This window comes from Neovison vison, unplaced genomic scaffold (genome assembly GCF_020171115.1).
Source record: "Neovison vison isolate M4711 unplaced genomic scaffold, ASM_NN_V1 Scaffold_094, whole genome shotgun sequence".
Classification (NCBI taxonomy): domain Eukaryota; kingdom Metazoa; phylum Chordata; class Mammalia; order Carnivora; family Mustelidae; genus Neogale; species Neogale vison.
Genome location: NW_025334898.1, coordinates 801035 through 812173, shown reverse-complemented (window position 1 = coordinate 812173; position 11139 = coordinate 801035).

Here is an 11139-nt window from a genome sequence, read left to right as displayed (position 1 = left end):
TCCTGGCAGTGACTGGAGATAAGGTGTAGGTTCTGAAGCCTGAAAACCGAGGTTGGGATGAGATGACAACCTAAGGCCATGGCGGGTTCAATGTGCTCAGTGTGCGGCCACCTGGCTGGGTGTGTGTCGAGAGGTCCAGACTCAGTCTGTGTCAGAAAGGGTTTTGTGCCCAGGGCAGCCTGTATAATTTGGGTGCATTCAAATGGCGTGCAGGTTGATCCTCATCTGTGGTTTCTGGATAGCCCCAGAGGGCAATGTATTTCTTCTGGAGGGCAGGCAGAGTGCTGCATTGTAGTTCTGGAATTGCCAAACTGGAGGACTTATGGGCCAGGAGTGTGAGGACGAATTCTGAGAACATAAGTTAGGTTCAGGTTTCTGGGTGAGGGCACGGCAGGCACATTCTGCAGAGCTGAATCGAGAGCTCGTGCATCTGAAGTCAGGGCAAGGATCAGATGATTGCTCGGGGTGGAGTTTCTGTCCCTGATGGCCCCTTCATGAAAGGGGGGCGGATCGCAAGTCCATGGAGGTTTTCCCACGATGGGAGTTGTGAGATGCTCCAAACCACAAAGATTCTTCTTCGGGACCATTGAGAAGTGTTGGTTGGCTCCAGGACTTCCCATTCGGAATGATTCCGAGCAGGGTTCTAAGGATGGATGGCTGTGCAGCCCGCCTCTCATTCAATAGTCTACTAGTGATAAGACCGATTAGATCTGCCTGATCTGGGGGAGCAACCGGGGGCGCTGAGCTGAAATGGACTCTCCTGCGGATGGGTCCTAATGTGGGTTTGTGTCCATGGAGACCTTGTAATGAGGTGATGGCACCAGGGCCCTGAATGGTTCTACTAACCAGAGGCTTTGACACAGCTCCAACGTGCAAGTTTCCCATGTGGAGACAAGATTTGTTTTGATGGGTGCCTCAAGTAATAGCCATATGCTGGTATTGGAAACCAGGCCTCTGAGGAGAGATGCCTGGAAATGAAAGCAATGGATCTGATTAGGGCCTAGGGGCCTGATCATTCCAATTTACCTCTGGGGACATCTGTCTACGGGTATGAGTGCAGGTGGGTGCTCAGTTGGGCTCAGATTGCCCCTGTTTGTTCTGGGAAGCCACCACTGAAGGGATGGCCTCAAGGACTTTGGAGGTTTATCCTATTTGTAGGGTTGTGGCCAATGGAGTGGGCAGAATTCCCTTGAAGAGGGCAGGTATAGTCCTCAGGTTTGGCTCCAGGGGCCTGAGTCTGTAGCGTGTGTGGGCAGGGGCTGTGGGGACAGTTGTCTGAAAACACAAACTCGGCTTGGGTTTCGGTTCGTAGGTATGGCAGGATTGATGTACAGACTGTGAGGAAAACTCTTCAGGATATGAACAAAGGGCGAGTGTGAGGCGCTTGCTCAGGCTTTTGTCTCTGGATATTGTGTCACCGACGGCCGTAGAATGTCCAGATATCCTCATGGGCAACGGACGAGTCTTCCTCTCTGGGGATTTGGCCCGATCCCAAGAGTTTGGGGTCATTCTGTGGGATGGGAGGAGTCCGTTTTGTTTTCTTACCTCTGGTGTCCCACCAAAAGAGGGATTCTAGAGCAGAGCCCTGGGGAGGGGTGACTGGACAACCAGAAATCTGGTTAAAATTTGGGGCCTAGGGGCATGGCAAGTCCATTATGACGTCTAATGATCCAGCCACTGAGAGGACATACTAGAGGACAGGACTCACGCTGAGGGTCACAATGCGTGTTTATGCCCTCGAAGCACTCAAGCATGGGCAGGGCCTCATGGTGAACGTTGGGTTCTCCTACACTGAATGTTGGACAATATGCCAACCACAAGGTTTCTTGCCATAGGGAAGGAGGAGTTCTGATTTCTGCATCACGTTCACCCCTAGGCAGGGTTTGGAGTTAAGGTCTAAGTTCTGAAATCTGAAAAGCTAGGTTGGGAAGAGATGACGAGCTAAGGCCATGGTGGGTCCGATGTGCTCAGTGTGCGGTCATCTGTCTGGGTGTTTGTCAGGAGGTCCGGGCTCAGGCTGATTCAGACAGTGTATCAATGCCCAGTTTAGACCATATAATTTGGGTACAGTAAAGTGCCGTGTAGGTCTCTCCTCATTTGGGGTGTCTGGGAAGCTCGATAGGGCAACATTTTTCTTCTGGAGTGCAGAGTGCTGCATTGTGGGCCTGGAATTTCCAAACTGGAGGGCTTAGAGGCCAGGAGTGTGAGGATGGAAGTCTGAGAAAACAAGCTAGACTTAAGTTTCAGGTCGAGGTCAAGGCTGGCACACTCTGCAGAGCTGAATCGAGATCTCGTGCATCTGATGTCAGGGCAGGGATCAGACATTGGCTCAGGTTGGAGTTCCTGTCCATGATTTCCCCTTCATAAAAGTGTGAGGCATCACAAAGTCATTGAGGTATTCGCACGTTGGAAGTTGTGAGATGATCCAAAACGCAAGGATTCCTTCTGCAGTATATTTGAGACCTGTTGCATGGCTCCAGGATGTCCCATACAGAATGACGCCAGAGCAGAATTCTAAGGATGGATGCCTGGGCAGCCCATATCACATTCCAATTGTCTCCTAGCGACAAGACAGATTCGATCTGCTGCTAAGGATGGATGCCTGGGCAGCCCAACTTGCATTCCAATTGTCTCCTAGCGACAAGACAGGTTCGATCTGCTGGCTCTGGGGATAAAATCAAAGGGGCTGATTTGAATTGGAATCTCCTTTGGATGGGTCCTAATGTGGGTTTGTGTCCATGGAGACCTTGGAATGGGGCGGTTGCACCAGGGCCCTGAAGGATTCTCCTAACTGGAGATTTTGAGACATTTCCAAAGAGCAAGTTTCCCATCTGGAGACAAGATTTGTTCTAATTGTTGCTGAGGAAAACCCAATATGTTGTATTGGAAACATGGCCTCTGAAGAGATACCTGGAAACCAAAGCAATGGATCTGATTAGGGCCTAGGGGCCTGTCCAGTTCAATCTTCTTCTCTGGACATATGTCTATGGTATGAGTGGAAGTAGTTGCTCAGCTGGTGTAAGACTGCCCCTGTTTGTCCGGGCGGCCAACAAGGGGATGGCCTCCGAGACTTTGGAGGTTTCTCCTAATTTGTACGATTATGGACAATGGAATGGGCAGAATTCCTGTGGAGTGGGCAGGCACAGTCCTGATGTGTGGCTACAGGGTCCCCAGCCTGGACCGTGCATGGTCCAGGACTGTGAGGACAGATGTTTAAAACACAAACTCAGCTTAGGTTTGGGGATGGAGGTATGGCAGGCCCAATTTACAGACCGTGAGGAGAACTCTTCAGGATATAAAGAAAGAGCGAGGGTGAGGTGCTTGCTCAGGCTTTAGTTTCTGTATTTTGTGTCAATGATGGCTGTGGAATGTCGGGAAGGCCTCATGGGCCATGGACGAGTCTTCCTCTCTGTGGATATGGCCCAATCCCAATTGTTTTGGGTCAATCTGTGTGATGGGAGGAGTCGTTTCAGTTTTGTTACCTGGATGTCCCACCAAAAGAGATATTCCAGAGCAGAGCCCTGGGGAGGGGCGACTGGACAACCAGAAATCTGGTTAAAAATTGGGGCCTAGGGGCATGGCAAGCCCAATATGCCTTCCAATGGTGAGCCACTGAGAGGCCTTTCTTGAGGACAGAACTCACGCTGAGGGTCACAATGCGTGTTTATGCCTTTGTGGCGGTAGCATGGGCTGGGACTCAAGGTGAACGCTAGTTTCTCCTACGCTGAACATTGGACAACATGCCAACCACATGTATTCTTGCCATGGGGAAGTAGTAGATCTGATTTTCGCATCTCATTCACCCCTGGGCAGTGATTTGAGATAAGGTCTCGGTTGTGAAATCTGAAAACCGAGGTTGGGAAGAGATGACGACCTAAGGCCATGTCGGGTCCGATGTGCTCACTGTGGAGCCAGCTGTCTCAGTGTTCGTTGGGAGTTTCAGGCTCGGAATGTGTCAGACAGGACATTAATGCCCAGGGAAGTTTGTATAATTGGAGTACAGTCGAGTGCCGTGCAGGTTGATCATCATTTGGTGTTTCTGGGTAGCCCCAAGGGCAATGTTTTTCTTCTGGAGGGTAGGCAGAGTGCTGCATTGTGGCTCCAGAATTCCGAAACTGGATGACTTGTGGGTGAGGATTATGAGGATGGGGGTCTGCGAACACATTTAGGTATAGGATTCAGGGCGAGGGCACGGCAGGCACCCTCTTCAGATCTGAATTGGGATTTCGTTCATATGAAGCCAGGGCGAGGTTCAGATCTAGGCTCAGGTTGGAGTTTCTGTCCTTTCCAGGATACCTGGAAACCAAAGCAATGGATCCTATTAGGGCCTAGGGGTCTGACCAGTTCAATATTCTTCTCTGGGGACATTCATTTATGATATGAGTAGAGGTAGATGCTCAGCTGGTGACAGACTGCCCTTCTTTGTCCCAGGCAGCCTACACTATTGGGTTGGCCTCAGGGACATTGGAGGTTTCTCCTAATTTGCATGATTGTGGACAATGGAATGGGCAGAATTCCCGTGGAGTGAGCAGGCACAGACATGATGTGTGGCTCCTGGGGTCCCAGCCTGGAGGGTGTGTGGGCTAGGATTGTGGTACAGATGTCTGAAAACAATAACTCGGCTTAGGTTTGGGGACGTAGGTATGGCAGGCCCGATCTACAGACCATGAGGAGAACTCTTCGGTATATAAAGAAAGAGCGAGGGTGAGGTGCTTGCTCAGGCTTTTGTCTCTATATTTTGTGTCAATTATGACCATGGAATGTCGGGAAGGCCTCATGGGCCATGGATGAGTCCTCATCTCTGTGGATTTGGCCCGATCCAATTGTTTTGGTTAATCAGTGGGATGGGAGAAGTCCTTTCAATTTTGTTACCTCAGGTGTCCCACAAAAAGTGGGATTCCAAAGCAGAGCCCTGGGGAGGGGCGAATGGAACACCAGAACTATGGTTAATAATTGGAATATAGGGGCATGGGAAGCTCAATATGCCGTCTCTTGGTCCAGCCACTGAGAGGCCTTACTTAAGGACTGGGATCGTGCTGAGGGTCACAAGGCATGTTCGTGACTAATGCGGCCCTCAAGCATGGGCGGGGCCTCATGGGCCACGCTTGATTCAATTACACTGAATGTTGGACAAATGCCAAACACAAGGTTTCTTGCCATGGGGAAGGAGTTCTTTTTGTTTTTTTTTATACTGTTTTATTTCTTTTATTTCCAATTTATTTATTTTCAAAAAAAACAGTATTCATTATCTTTTCACCACACCCAGTGCTCCATGCAAGCTGTGCCCTCTATAATACCCACCACCTGGTACCACAACCTCCCACCCCACGCCACTTCAAACCCCTCAGATTGTTTTTCAGAGACCATAGTCTCTCATGGTTCATCTCCCCTTCCAATTTACCCAAAAGCACATACCCTCCCCAATGTCCATAACCCTATTCCCCTTCTCCCAACCCCCCTCCCCCCAGCAACCCACAGTTTGTTTCATGAGATTAAGAGTCACTTATGGTTTGTCTCCCTCCCTATCCCATCTTGGTTCATGGATTCTTCTCCTACCCACTTAAGCCCCCATGTTGCATCACCACTTCCTCATATCAGGGAGATCATATGATATTTGTCTTTCTCCGCTTGACTTATTTCGCTAAGCATGATACACTCTAGTTCCATCCATGTTGTCGCAAATGGCAAGATTTTGTTTCTTTTTATGGCTGCATAGTATTCCATTGTGTATATATACCACATCTTCTTGATCCATTCATCTGTTGATGGACATCAAGGTTCTTTCCATAGTTTGGCTATTGTGGACATTGCTGCTATAAACATTCGGGTGCACGTGCCCCTTTGGATCACTACATTTGTATCTTTAGGGTAAATTCCCAGTAGTGCAATTGCTGGGTCATAGGGCAGTTCTATTTTCAACATTTTGAGGAACCTCCATGCTGTTTTCCAGAGTGGTTGCACCAGCTTGCATTCCCACCAACAGTGTACGAGGGTTCCCCTTTCTCCGCATCCTCGGCAGCATCTGTCATTTCCTGACTTGTTGATTTTAGCCATTCTGACTGGTGTGAGGTGATATCTCATTGTGGTTTTGATTTGTATTTCCCTGATGCCGAGTGATATGGAGCACTTTTTCATGTGTCTGTTGGCCATCTGGATGTCTTCTTTGCAGAAATGTCTGTTCATGTCCTCTGCCCATTTCTTGATTGGATTATTTGTTCTTTGGGTGTTGAGTTTGTTAAGTTCTTTATAGATTTTGGACACTAGTCCTTTATCTGATATGTCGTTTGCAAATATCTTCTCCCATTCTGTCAGTTGTCTTTTAGTTTTGTTAACTGTTTCCTTTGCTGTGCAAAAGCTTTTGATTTTGATGAAATCCCAACAGTTCATTTTTGCCCTTGCTTCCCTTGCCTTTGGCGATGTTCCTAGGAAGATGTTGCTGCGGCTGAGGTCAAAGAGGTTGCTGCCTGTGTTCTCCTCAAGGATGTTGATGGATTCCTTTCTCACATTGAGGTCCTTAATCCATTTTGAATCTATTTTTGTGTGTGGTGTAAGGAAATGGTCCAATTATATTTTTCTGCACGTGACAGTCCAATTTTCCCAACACCATTTATTAAAGAGGCTGTCTTTTTTCCATTGGGCATTCTTTCCTGCTTTGTCGAAGATTAGTTGACCATAGAGTTGAGGGTCTATTTCTGGGCTCTCTATTCTGTTCCATTGGTCTATGTGTCTGTTTTTGTGCCAGTACCATGCTGTCTTGATGATGACAGCTTTGTAATAAAGCTTGAAGTCCGGAATTGTGATGCCACCAACTTTGGCTTTGTTTTTCAATATCCCTTTGGCTATTCGAGGTCTTTTCTGGTTCCATATAAATTTTAAAATTATTTGTTCCATTTCTTTGAAAATGATGGATGGTACTTTGATAGGAATTGCATCATATGTGTAGATTGCTTTAGGTAGCATAGACATTTTCACAATATTTATTCTTCCAATCCAGGAGCATGGAACATTTTTCCATTTCTTTGTGTCTTCCTCAATTTCTTTCATGAGTACTTTATAGTTTTCTGAGTATAGATTCTTAGTCTCTTTGGTTAGGTTTATTCCTAGGTATCTTATGGTTTGGGGTGCAATTGTAAATGGGATTGACTCCTTAATTTCTCTTTCTTCTGTCTTGTTGTTGGTGTAGAGAAATGTACCTGATTTCTGTGCATTGATCTTATATCCTGACACTTTACTGAATTGCTGTATAAGTTCTAGCAGTTTTGGAGTGGAGTCTTTTGGGTTTTCCACATAGAGTATCATATCATCTGCGAAGAGTGCTAATTTGACTTCTTCTTTGCCGATTTGGATGCCTTTAATTTCCTTTTGTTGTCTGATTGCTGATGCTAGGACTTCTAGTACTATGTTGAATAGCAGTGGTGATAATGGACATCCCTGCCGTGTTCCTGACCTTAGTGGAAAAGCTTTCAGTTTTTCTCCATTGAGAATGATATTTGCGGTGGGTTTTTCATAGATAGCTTTGATGATATTGAGGTATGTGCCCTCTATCCCTACACTTTGAAGGGTGTTGATCAGGAAGGGATGCTGTACTTTGTCAAATGCTTTTTCAGCATCTATTGAGAGTATCATATGGTTCTTGTTCTTTCTTTTATTGATGTGTTGTATCACATTGACTGATTTGTGGATGTTGAACCAACCTTGCAGCCCTGGGATAAATCCCACTTGGTCGTGGTGAATAATCCTTTAAATGTATTGTTGAATCCTATTGGCTAGTATTTTGGTGAGAATTTTTGCATCTGTGTTCATCAAGGATATTGGTCTATAGCTCTCTTTTTTGATGGGATCCTTGTCTGGTTTGGTGATCAAGGTGATGCTGGCCTCATAAAATGAGTTTGGGAGTTTTCCTTCCATTTCTATTTTTTGGTACAGTTTCTGGAGATTAGGAATTAGTTCTTCTTTAAATGTTTGGTAGCATTCCCCCGGGAAGCCATCTGGCCCTGGGCTTTTGTTTGTATGGAGATTTTTAATGACTGTTTCAATCTCCTTACTGGTTATGGGTCTGTTCAGGCTTTCTATTTCTTCCTGGATCAATTTTGGTAGTTTATATGTTTCTAGGAATGCATCCATTTCTTCCAGATTGTCAAATTTGTTGGCGTAGATTTGCTCAAAGTATGTTCTTATAATAGTTTGTATTTCTTTGGTGTTAGTTGTGATCTCTCCTCTTTCATTCATGATTTTATTTATTTGGGTCCTTTCTCTTTTCTTTTTGATAAGTCTGGCCAAGGGTTTATCAATTATTTAAATTCTTTCAAAGAACCAGCTCCTAGTTTGTTTGATTTGTTCTATTGTTTTTTTGGTTTCTATTTCATTGATTTCTGCTCTGATCTTTATGATTTCTCTTCTCCTGCTGGGCTTAGGGTTTCTTTCTTGTTCTTTCTCCAGCTCCTTTAGGTGTAGGGTTAGGTTGTGTACCTGAGACCTTTCTTGTTTCTTGAGAAAAGCTTGTACTGCTATATATTTTCCTCTCAGGACTGCCTTTGTTGTGTCCTACAGATTTTGACAGTTGTATTATCATTATCATTTGTTTCCATGATTTTTTTCAATTCTTCTTTAATTTCCAGGTTGACCCATTCATTCTTTAGAAAGATGCTGTTTAGTCTCCATGTATTTGTGTTCTTTCCAAACTTCCTCTTGTGGTTGAGTTCTAGTTTCAGAGCATTGTGGTCTGAAAATATGCAGGGAATGATCCCAATCTTTTGATACTGGTTGAGTCCTGATTTAGGACCGAGGATGTGATCTATTCTGGAGAATGTTCCATGTGCACTAGAGAAGAATGTGTATTCTGTTGCTTTGGGATGAAATGTTCTGAATATATCTGTGATGTCCATCTCATCCAGTGTATCATTTAAGGCCTTTATTTCCCTGTTGATCTTTTGCTTGGATGATCTGTCCATTTCAATGAGGGGAGTGTTAAAGTCCCCTACTATTATTGTATTATTGTTGATGTGTTTCTTTGATTTTGTTATTAATTGGTTTATATAGTTTGCTGCGCCCACGTTGGGGGCATAGATATTTAAAATTGTTAGATCTTCTTGTTGGACAGACCCTTTGAGTATGATATAGTGTCCTTCCTCAACTCTTATTATAGTCTTTGGCTTAAAATCTAATTGATCTGATATAAGGATTGCCACTCCTGCTTTTTTCTGATGTCCATTAGCATGGTAAATTCTTTTCCACCCCCACACTTTAAGTCTGGAGGTGTCTTCGGGTTTAAAATGCGTTTCTTGGAGGCAACATATAGATGGGTTTTGTTTTTTTATCCATTCTGATACCCTGTGTCTTTGGTTGGGGCATTTAGCCCATTAACATTCAGGGTAACTATTGAGAGATATGATTTTAGTTCCATTGTATTGCCTGTAAGGTGACTGTTATTTGATATTGTCTCTGTTCCTTTCTGATCTACCACTTGTAGGCTCTCTCTTTGCTTAGAGGACCCCTTTCAGTATTTCCTGTAGAGCTGGTTTGGTGTTTGCAAATTCTTTCAGTTTTTGTTTGTCCTGGAAGCTTTTAATCTCTCCTTCTATTTTCAATGATAGCCTAGCTGGATATAGTATTCTTGGCTGCATGTTTTTCTCGTTTAGTGCTCTGAAAATGTCATGCCAGCTCTTTCTGGCCTGCCAGGTCTCTGTGGATAAGTCAGCTGCCAATCTAATACTGTTACCATTGTATGTTACAGACTTCTTTTCCCGGGCTGCTTTCAGGAATTTCTCTTTGTCAGTAAGGCTTGTAAATTTTACTATTAGGTGATGGGCTGTGGGCCTATTCTTATTGATTTTGAGGGGCTTTCTATGAACCTCCTGAATTTTGATGCTCGTTCCCTTTGCCATATTGGGGAAATTCTCCCCAACAATTCTCTCCAGTATACATTCTGCTCCCCTCTCTCTTTCTTCTTCTTCTGGAATCCCAATTATTCTAATGTTATTTCTTCTTATGGTGTCACTTATCTCTCGAATTCTCCCCTCATGGTCCAGTAGCTGTTTGTCCCTCTTTTGCTCAGCTTCTTTATTCTCTGTCATTTGGTCTTCTATATCGCTAATTATTTCTTCTGCCTCATTTATCCTAGCAGTGAGAGCCTCAATTTTTGATTGAACTTCATTAATAGCTTTTTGATTTCAACTTGGTTAGATTTTAGTTCTTTTATTTCTCCAGAAAGGGCTTTTATATCTCTGGAGAGGGTTTCTCTAATATCTTCCATGCCTTTTTCAAGCCCGGCTAGAACCTTGAGAATTGTCATTTTGAACTCTAGATCTGACATATTACCAATGTCTGTATTGATTAGGTCCCTAGCCTTCGGTACTGCCTCTTGTTCTTTTTTTTTGTTGTGAATTTTTCCGCCTTGTCATTGTGTCCAGCTAAGAGTATATGAAGGAGTAAGTAAAATACTAAAACGGTGGCAACAATCCCAGGAAAATATGCTTTAACCAAATCAGAAGAGATCCCAAATCGTGAGGGGGGATTTCTCCCCCTCACGATTGGGTGAGGGATCTCCTCTGATTGGGATCTCCTTTGATTGGGATCTCCCAATCTCTTCTGATTGGGATCTCTTCTGCTTTGGGGATAAAAAGAGGTTCAAAAAGAAAGAAAAAAAAAGAAAAAAAGAATTAAAAAAAAGAGATTGAATTAGAAATTCAATCAAGAATTTAAAAACGAATTAAGAAAAAAAAGAAGATTGAAGAGATTAGGATCTCTTCTGATTTGGGAATAAAAAGAGGTTCAAAAAAAAAGAAAGAAAGAGAATTAAAAAAACAGAAAATGAATACAGAAAAGTATAAAAAAGAAATATATATATATTAGATAATCTAGTTAAAAAACGTTAAAAAAGAAAAGGGTAAAAGTTATAAAAAATTTTAGCGGAAGAAGAGAAAAAAAATGAAAAAGAAAAAAATTAAATTAACTGCAAGACTAAAAAACCACAGGCAGAAAGCCATGAGTTCCGTGGTTTGTTTTCTCCTCCTCTGGAATTCTGCTGCTCTCTCCTTGGTATTGAAACTTCACTCCTTGGTAGGTGAACTTGGTCTTGCCTGGATTTCTTGTTGATCTTCTGGGGGAGGGGCCTGTTGCAGTGATTCTCAAGTGTCTTTG